The sequence below is a fragment of the Dipteris shenzhenensis genome, chromosome 21 (genome assembly GCF_047967505.1).
Source record: "Dipteris shenzhenensis isolate YYH24624 ecotype China chromosome 21, Dip_SZ_1.0, whole genome shotgun sequence".
NCBI lineage: Eukaryota > Viridiplantae > Streptophyta > Polypodiopsida > Gleicheniales > Dipteridaceae > Dipteris > Dipteris shenzhenensis.
Window position 1 is genome coordinate 54,281,766 of NC_141616.1, and position 10,726 is coordinate 54,292,491.

The following is a 10,726-nucleotide window of genomic DNA, read 5'->3' on the forward strand; positions in this document are numbered from 1 at the left end:
AACCTTCCCGCGTGGTGACCCAAAATAACCATTCACTTTCTCTTGTTCTCAGGTGCCATTCTCTCTTCAACAAGCATTCCTCGTTTTGCCATGAGCCATTCCATTCTCTCTTCGACAAGCATTCCTCCTTGCATTACTGTTGTTGTGATACTCTTAAACTTTCAAAGCTCCTTTCACCTTTCATTTGCTTGTTCTGAGTTTCATTCAATTTTTTTTTAAAAACGTCAATGATTACTTTGGGAAAAATACTTCAGAGTGATAAAGTGTAATGTTTGACTATTTTACTGTGTGTTTCTTTGACTTCGCAGGTATTAGAGTGAGGATTTCAAATGAAAACCAAAAACTATGGTCGTACCACTAGGAAATGGTCTGTTGCTCTACTTGGCGAAGATGTGGATGTACAAAGTATCTCTTTGCCACGAAGACCTATCTCACTGATCTCATGTGTAGAAGTTACCAAGATGGAAAAGGATAGCAGTGACGAAAGGAGCATGGGTGCTAATGTAACCCAACAAGAGGAGAAAGCAAAATCAACTAACACTTTTTTGGCTTCTTGGAAGGGCAAAGTGAAAGATTTCAGAGTAAGAAGAAGGCACAAAATGCATAACAGAGGTTTGGATACAACATGTCTATATGCATCGAGAACTTGTATTGCGAGATTATTTTGCTTATCTTCCACACCATAGACCAAATTGTAAGTGTATTTGTATAATGGAATAGTTGAAACAAAAGAACTTTTGTTTTCTTTGACAGACAGTATCTTTGTTTTGGTTCAGATATATATCCCTCATCATACAAAGAGTGGCAACCAATGGAGTGCATATTGGGATTCTTTGATGCTTTACATGGTGCTATTGGGGAGCTATAGTACAAAGCTACCTGAATCGGTCGATGGACAATGCTCACTCACAAGGTTTATTAAAAAAGCAAGATCTCGCGGTGTAGAATACAGTAGATTGGCTAGTCTTGGATGGCAACATCACAGAATCATATAGAGCCAAACTATTTTCAGAAGTACACCATTCCAATATTGCTACCAGAATAGTTAAAATCAACATTTTCATGCCACTTACAATTTTTGTAGAACTTTTTTAGGATTATCCTATTGAAGTTTGTAAGTCAATGTTGACTTTCATAGCAAAAGGATATGATGGAATTCCAATTCCAAATTTTTTGGATAATGGTTGGGATAGAATGGTGGCCAACAATGTGTGTTGTGAGGTTGCTCATAACTCCATCAACATGAAGTACATGATTGCCTCACAAAACTTTATCTTCTTTTTTTACTATAAACATAGCAGGATAATAGGCACTAAACTTGTGGCAATGGACCAAGATGAGAGTTCTTCAGGTCCGATAATTGAAATAAACGTTATTGAGAATGCCATCCTGCTAACATCCATCTCACTAGGACAATGTTGCACTCTCTCTCAGTTATGCAATGACATTATTATGGAGATTGAGAATAATATCCACAAAGAATTTTCATTCATTTTGAACAACTGGAAAGTAAGTTGGTTTCCACCCTGTGTTCCTCCTAAATCTATTCTATTTACATTTGCATGATACATTCATCTATCACTTCTGAAAGTTATGATATTGCTAAAAAATTATTTTTGTAGATACTGCAAAGGAGTGAAAGCAAAATTCAATGCAAGGACATTGTAAATAGAACAATTGAGATAATTTAAAGCTATTGACTCCAGGTATTACTTGTAAAAAAAAAAAAAAAAAGTTTGACATGTGATGCATTAATACAAAATGAGTACAAGTATCATGTGTTTTTCTTCTGTTGCTCAGAATCTTTCTCTAGACTTTTGTGCAGTGGAGACTCCTTCTGAGAAGAGTTTTCTTTAGCTTCTTCCACATGCTAGTTAGGCGGCCTGCTGTACATCCTCTTGATGCCTTGACTCCTCTGTGGGCTTGAGATTCGGCCTGCTGTAACTACATTGCCTCCTCGTGCACCGGCTTAGGCTCATGCTGCTTTGATGTCTCTGCCTCCTCATGCATGGGATCGAGCTCATGTTGCTTTGATGTCTCTGCCTCCTCGTGCATGGGATCGGGCTTTTTTGGTAGCTCTACCTGGAAAGGATCAACTATTGCTTCTCCTTCCACATCCTTTGAGAATTGTTCTAGCAAGTCATCAACACCAACACCTTCTAGAATATCTTCTAGATTGCTAGCAATAGGGACATTTTTGTTGGCCTCCTCAACCTCTTCTTCAACCCGTAGATCTTTAAGGCCTTTTGAGCCCTTTCCTATATGGAATGTTTGCTTTGGTGATGGAGTAGGGGAAGAGACCTCTAGCAGCTTCAAAATTGTCTTCACTTTGAAGCTATTTACATATTTAGAGCCACAACTATGCTCTTTCATGTGCAAGCATTCAATTTGGAACTTCTTAAATAGTATGCAACAAAGGTGCTTACAAATTCAGGCTGTATCTTTGAAAAGTATGTGTCCATCATATATTTTGCACTTATTAGAGTCCTCCATCCACAAGAGAAAGGATCTTGTTGTTGTGGTGTTTGTTTTATCAAAATAGAATGCTAAGATGTAACTTGGACTAAGTAGAGTGCCAAAATAAGAGAGAGATATAGATTAAGTGACTATAATTACTGTACCTGCAATGACATTGGTTGAACTAAATCTAACATCTTTAAATTTGGATCACGGAGGTCTAGTGCATCCATTGGTCTTTTCAAGCAGTTGTAATGGGAATGAAGGTTGTGGGAATGCATATCATTAAATTAAATTGGGCAACAAAACATAAAATTAATACTTCTGCATGTAAAGGCGATATGGCTGATTTTTTAGAAGAAAACATAGAAAACGCGTTTTGTAGCCAAAACATGTGGAAGATTGACTTACAATTCTAAATCCTGGTGGGCACCTTTTAAGGAGTTGAAGGTATAACATAACTTTGTGGTATGTCTATATGCACCAAACTCCAGTGATTGCTACAAGAAAAACAACAATCATGAGGGGATTAGACCAAGAGGGTGTCAATAGAGTTTGAACATACCAAGAGTTTGTTAATAGAGGGTATTAGTGGAAAAGGTCAGGGAACATACTTTGAACAATATGGGAGGAGAAGCATATCAATACATTGAGATTGCAAAAATAGAACCACTTGGAAATGCTTTTTGTTGATGTCTTGTTATCCTTCAACTTGAATGAAATAGCCGGATCAACTTTATGTACAGTGTGCTGAAGGCTCTGGTGGATCTGACTTTTCAAAAAACTACAAAAAACCACTTCACTTAGCCAATGAAAAAGTGATTGCTACAAAGACATAAACACAATTGGCCTTGGAAGATATACTTACTATAGAGCTGCAAGCATGATTGTGCAAGTGACATGTTTTTCTTTCTGTGTTAAAGCACTTATGCAATCCTTTGTCAAATCCCAGCTCATATCATCATTCATAATATGTATAGATATCCTGATCCTTGGTCCAATTTGTAGAATCTTTTACTAAATTTGCAACTGCCTTAGTAATGTTTGGGAATCCAAGGCAAACATTGTTATTGTAACTTGCTCCCTCAGGGACTCTTCATATGCAACCTTGCCTCTGGTCTCATGTGAGTGAGTGACCTCTATTATCTTTACTGCATCTACTTTAGGTTTCCTTGATGGAGGTATAAGCAATATATTTCTCATTTAAAGATAATCCCAATCCTCTGCATTTGGATCTTGTCATATCTCCACTTGACCCTTACAAGTGTTTGGATATCTTTTCTCATTATAGTCACCCTGTGTCCATGTGCTGCTACCTGCATTGTGTCTTGGAAAAACTCTATAAGCTAGTCTTCTGCAGCCTTGGAGGGAAAGCAGTGCAGTCCTTTGCCATGTGAAGTCCAAGTTCTAGTTGTTGCATATTGCCCTCACAAGCCTCTGGAATGGTGCCATGGGTATTGCATACCCAATGTCTTTCTGGGCCTTCTTGAGCTCCATCAAGATAGATCTACCTTAGCTGACTCTTTTCTTGTTGTTCCTTGCTATCATATGCATAGGCTTGCCCTTCTTTGAGGATTTTGATCTTGATGTAGTTGTGGCAGCCCTGCAATGCCAAGTCCCTTACCTTTCTTCCTCGCTATTGATTTCTTTCTTGCCATACTCTATTGTTATCTTTTCCTAAACATAAATCCAAACATACCAAAGAAATAAGCCAGGCAACAAACATATGTGAATCAAACAAATTTGCTTGAAAACGCGATTTGGAGCAACGGATTAGAAGAAACTGATGAAATCACATTTTAGATCAAATTTTTGTGCAACATACTCTAACAAATAAGTTTGATACAACATCCTCTGAATTTTGATGTAGCATACTCTAGAATGCAGATGAGTTGTGCTAAACAGAAACAAATGATATAGTGTCTTTGAGAAAAAGCTAGAGAAAGACAATTTTACCTTAACAACAGGCAGAACACAATGACTCCCTTATAGTTATGAAGGTAATATGAGCTTGATGGGTGACCTATTTCTTACCTTGTCTTGTGTCTCCTTATGATAGATAGGTCTAGGTGATTGTTGCGGATGGAGCTGGAGTTGCAGTGGGTCTGTGTGATGGAGTTGGTGTGGTTGGATAGCACCTCAATAGCACAAGATAGTAGGGAGACAACTACAACTCGAGATAGAGATTAAAAGGGAAGGTTAACTCTACTTAGTGGCAGCTTGGTCTCAAAATATGCACAAGTAATGATTAGATACTTAAATTCACACGTACCTAGAAGACTATTTTTGGCACGTGTGGCTGATAGGTTTGATGTGACTTGCATAGATATCTATGCCATCTCCTCTTATCTTCACTTTTCTCCATCCCTCCAATAGTTTTGATCTTCTTCCCTTTTCTCCAACACCACATCCTCATCTGCATCTGCACAACATCATCTCTGCCATCATCCCTGCCTTCCTGCACCTGTGCAAGAGCCATAGACAAGTCATAAAGTAGCCATGGAGAGAAAAAATCCAGGTATTTGTATACGACACTTTGGAATTTGCTATATTTGTGGGCTGTAGTATTTTCTTGATTTGTGTTTGTGGGCATAATACTGCAACAGATCCTATGCATGATCTGTGTTTGTGTGGACCTCAGTTTTCCTTGGATCCTAGTCCTTGTTACTTAGAGGCCAAGATTGTTTCCTAATAATGCAATTTGACATTATCTAAGCAAAAAAAAAACCACATAATGCATTTATGGGCAAAACGTGCTATTCCTGCACCAATTTTCTTGAAAACACAATTTTGAGCAACGGATTCGGAGAAATTGGCAAAATCATGTTTTGGATTGAATTTTTGTGCAACAGTCTCTGTAATGCAGATGAATTGTGCTAAACAGAAACACAATCTTCTTAGAGAAAGACCATTTTACCAAATGGAATCACATTTGAAGAGTGTCAAGGACAGCTTATATTTGTCATAAAGTTGGATGAATGTGAAATTATTAAAGAGAAAAAGATTGAAAGAGTGACTATCACCCTTATGAATAGGGTACTTGAGACATCAATAAAAAAAGAAACTCAAAGCATTTCAGTGTAAATCAGAGAAGCATATTTGGTGGTTGGGAGCATTTGAGATAAGTGTGAACTTTCATTTTTCAAATATATTGCTATTCAATTTCGTTTATTATATCTTGATGCTTCAATAGAGTTTCATTTCTCAATGGCAGGTAAAGACAAAGGACCACCAAACCTTATTCTAGGTGTTTCACCATACAAAAATACCAAAATTCATAAAAAACCCAGGTTCAAGGAGGGCAACTTCATGTTGAAGGCAAGAGCGATTTCCAAGTTGATTGGCATATGGCAGGGGACCTCAAGACCCTCAAATGCATGTTCAACATAAGTAAAGGAGGTAATTCAAAATCTCCATGCCTTTACTACAAGGAGCCAGCCCATGTCATGGATCCTAAATGGTGGAGAAGAGCTCCTAATAGGGATAAGATTGATCCCGAATTCAAGGCAGTTTTTGATATTCCTTTGTGCAATGTACATATATGCATATTGCATGCTTTATGTAGAATCATCAAAAAGTTGGTCTTTTTATATATTGAATTTGCTTGGAAGCTTTGACCAAAAAAGCATAGGAAAAAAGCAATTGCTGCATTAAAAAAAGTATTATCGGACATGGGTCTCCATGGAGGAGATGTTCATATCATAACAGACATCAAGAAGTCCTCAAATGGAAAGGATGTTCCTATCAAGCCATCAATTGGTGGAGTCAAAGCAAGAAGATTTTTATTAGAACCACAAAGAGAAGGGAAGCTTGGTAGAGGATCAAGATATGTTTCAAGGGTGAGATACGGCTTTTGGAAGCATGTGCATAATGCAATTAAAGATGATATGGCAGATGGTGTTGCTCGAAATGTTAAAGTAGATGTATGGAAATTCTTAGACAAGCTTTTCCAGCTTTGTGACAAAAAGACATGGACCAAGAGCAATCATCTTGTGTTTGAAGAGGAGCTTAAAACTTTTGGAAAATCAATGAAACAAGCTATAACACACTACATGGTAAGTTGAATTTGTTTTGTGTGCATACTTTGTACTTTCAAACATGGTCTACATTGCAGCATATTCTATATAACCACCTTCCATATTTTGTTAAAAAGTACTGATGCCCTACAATATGGTCCACACAACAAGAAATGGAAAATTCTCATTACATAGCAAGAAATGCTTTTTTTCGACATACACAGCATTTTGGAGGAGCATAGAAGGCAAATAGTCTCAAAGAAGTATTTCAGTGGTTTTTTAGAGGTATACTTCAAAGGTTGCAAATCTAGAAAAGTTTTTCATTGTTAAAATTTACACTTTCCTTTAATATGGCACAAGAGAAAAGAAGAAGACAGGTCCTTGACAATTCAACAGATGCACAGAAACACGTAGAGTGGAGGCAAGTCAAAGGTCTTTGTAAATCACAAGTGGATTGATAGAGTTGGAAACCTTATGGAGATTTATAACAATGAAGCAGAGACTTTGTAATATTTTCCAGAAAAATTTAGTACAAAGTGTAAGTTGTCTATTTTTTCTTGTAGGACTTTGTGTCCTTTGTAACTTTTGATGATACAATATATTTGAGTTTACTCTTGTACTTCTCTTAAAGACAACTGTCCAAGTCCCCTTTCTCTGCTCCCATAGGACCTTCTCAGAAATCTATCAGCTTCAATATAGAGCTACAATATAAAAAAGGAAGCAGATGGAGATGAAAAGGGGAGGTTAACTCCACTTAGTGGCAGCTTGGTCTCGAAATAGGTGCAAGCAATCATTACATACTTAATTCACTAGTACCTAGAAGATCATTTTTGGCATGTGTGGCTGATAAGATTGATGTGACTTGCATAGATATATTTGCCATCTCCTCTTATCTTTAGTTTTCTCCATCCCTCCAACATTTTTGATCTTCATCACTTTTCTCCAACACCATAGCCTCATCTTCTTCCTCATCTGCATCTGAACAACACCTTAGCCTTGGCTTCACTCCCACCATCATCCTTGCCTACCTACACTTGTGCAAAAGCCATGGAGAGAAAAAATCTAGGTACTTATATATGCCATAGTTTTGATCTACCTCTCTATGTGTTTCTTGATCTACCTTTCCATTTGTTTGCTTAAAATCACAATTCCGGTGCACTGTTGAAAGAAAAACATGGATATCAAGTTAATGGGCAAATGCTGCACCACCAAATCTTAGGCATTTGCTTGATCTTTTGCATGATCTAAGACCATTTTCTTTTTAGAATTATCTGAGTTTGTCTGGACCTGATGTTTTCTTTGGAGCCTGGTTCTTGTTACTTTGAGGCCAAGGTGTTTTCCTGAAACGCGATTCGAGAGTATGTTGCTGGAAAACACCCAATATTGTGTTTATGGGCAAAACCTGTTATTACTACACCTAATCCCATCCATATGCTTCATCCAATGTGTATTGAGGGTTGATTTTGGGGTACATAATATTGTTTCCATATATATATATATATATATGGCTTGAAAACACGATTTAGGGTACATAATAAGAAAAACGTTCATATTGCGTTTATGTGCAAACATTCAAAGAGGGGAACGCAACCCTTATGTGTGTTTGTGTAGGTGATGCAGCAAAACCATTCAGGAAGACCATTGACCTGTCAACTTATGCTATAAGGGAGGAGGAATCTCCTAGTGAGAATTGCTTTTTTAGTCCTTCTATTTACTTTAGCTACATTCTGTAGGGCTCAAATTTGATTTTGTATTATGCAATCAAGAGAAGAAAGCCCAATGAGAAGGGTTCAGACAAAGGTGGACAGGAAGATGTTAAGGGAAAGGAGAAGGAGAAAAGAAGTCACCCGGAACTACATCTTTTTGAATTTTTACAGAAGTGTGAAAGTCAAATGCATTATCACAAATACTATGATATGTTCAATAAAGAGATGGATTTGCATTCTCTTTTGGCGCAGTTTTTCTTGGAAAGGAGTATGAGTCTTTCAAGAAGCTGACAGTTGATATGTTCAATAAAGAGATGGATTTGCATTCTCTTTTGGCGCAGTTTTTCTTGGAAAGGAGTATGAGTCTTTCAAGAAGCTGACAGTTAAAGGAACTAAAGTTGTAAACAACAAAACCTTTGAACATATTAAGGACATTGTCAAAAATGACAGATACTATGATATGTTCAATAAAGAGATGGATTTGCATTCTCTTTTGGCGCAGTTTTTCTTGGAAAGGAGTATGAGTCTTTCAAGAAGCTGACAGTTGAAGGAACTAAAGTTGTAAACAACAAAACCTTTGAACATATTAAGGACATTGTCAGAAATGACAGATCAGGTATCAAATGCACAAACTATTTAATAGTTTTGAAGACTGTAATAAGGGAATTTGCACTGTACACAAGGGCAGTTGCAGGATACTGGAAGAGCCACTTCCATTTGCAATGTACATACACTATGTTGATGGTTCAATTGAGGAGGCAAAGGATAGTGATGAGGAAGAGGAAACAATAGAAAAGTCTCATATACAAGATGTGGAAGAGAATATCGATCCAAAAGAGGAGGAGCTTGCAATTGCAGCATTGGATCTAGTGGCTCTAAAAATGAGACACTAAGAGATGCTGTTCCAGTGGATAACTTTGAGGCTGAAAGCTCTGACCTCATTGTGCCCATTCTTCCCTCTTTCAACATTGAGGTCAAAGAGTATGTCCTGTTCTATAACATACAATGCCTCTTCAATTTGAGATAGGATTATGCGATTGCTCAATCTTGCAAGGTCGACAAGGAAGTCAAGATTGATGATGATCCTTTGTGAGAGCTGGAGAACAAGTTCAATCCTTCAGAAGAATTGTCCATATGTTTTGAGCAAGCCAAAATGTATGAAGATGTGGATGAGACAATCTTCTAGGAAATGCAAGCACAAATGAATCTCACAGCAAGCTTGGATATAAGTCAGAGCTTCGAGGAGAAGGAGGAGATGGGTATCTCCTTGTTTAAGGATGATGTGCTGCAAAAAGATGAGAATATTGAGATAAAGCACCTACCTTTCTTGAATTTGGAGTTTAGATTTAATGGTCCGTTTTTTAATCTGAGTGTGTTTTGTGTACGACAGTTGTTTGTTGAAGACGACACATTCCTCCTAAGGGTAGTTGGAACTAGAATTCCTAGGCTTGGTAAACTATCAAGCCTTTCACATTATATTAAAGACCCGTCTGCTCTGCAAAGTAATAATGGAGTTGCTATTACATATTTTTTCAAGTGTTTGTCGAAAGTTTTGGTGGTCATCCTACATTATGGCAAATAGATAAGATCATTCTGATAGATATACTTTATCCTTGATACATATGTTGTTTTACTTCCATTTATTTTTCTTTTCTCTGGATGAGACAAAAATCTTCTAGGCTTTACTCCACTGATAGATGGCTTGATAGGGACATCTTTTCCATTTGTAGATTTTTAAAGATCCTTTGTAATATGTACATCTCCTCCATGGAGACCAATTTCCGATAGCACTGATTGTAATGAGTACATCTCCTCTGTAGAGACCAATTTCCGATAGCACTGATTCTAATGATTGCAGTGCCTCTTTTCTTTTGCTCTCCAGGTGAAGTTTCCATGCAAATTCAATATAGAGAAAAACTAGTTTCTCAATGATCCTACATAATGCATGCAATGTACAAATGTGAACCTTGTATAATGGGATCTCAAGAACTGTTGAAATTTTTATCTCTTTTCCACCATTTATAATCTTAGACATGTGCTAGTTCATTGTTGCAGTACAAGCAACGAGACTTTGAGTTACCTCCTTTGCTTATATTGAACATACACTTCAGTGTCTTCAGGTCCACTTGCCATATGCCATTCAATTTGAAAATCACCCTTCCCTGAAACATGAAGATGACCTCCTTAAACTTGACTCTTTATAATTGATGGTATTTCTGTTTGATGAAATACCCAATAAAGTATTGCATGGTCTTCAGTCTTCACCTGTCATTTAAAACCACAGGTTTGCAAGACATGTTACATAAAATTTATAACATCTTGAGCAAAGATCAATTTGGAAGCCGATAGTTTACATACCTCAAATGAGCCCAACCACCATACATGCTTTTCTAATTGGACAGTGAAGTACTTCGAGCTAGACTTTGTGATCGATTGATCAAGTGCTCGATTCATCAAAGTGATAGAAACTCTCTCTATCTTTTTTTCATTGACAATTTCACACTCATCTAACTTCACAACAAACTTCAAAACTCCTTTACATTCTTC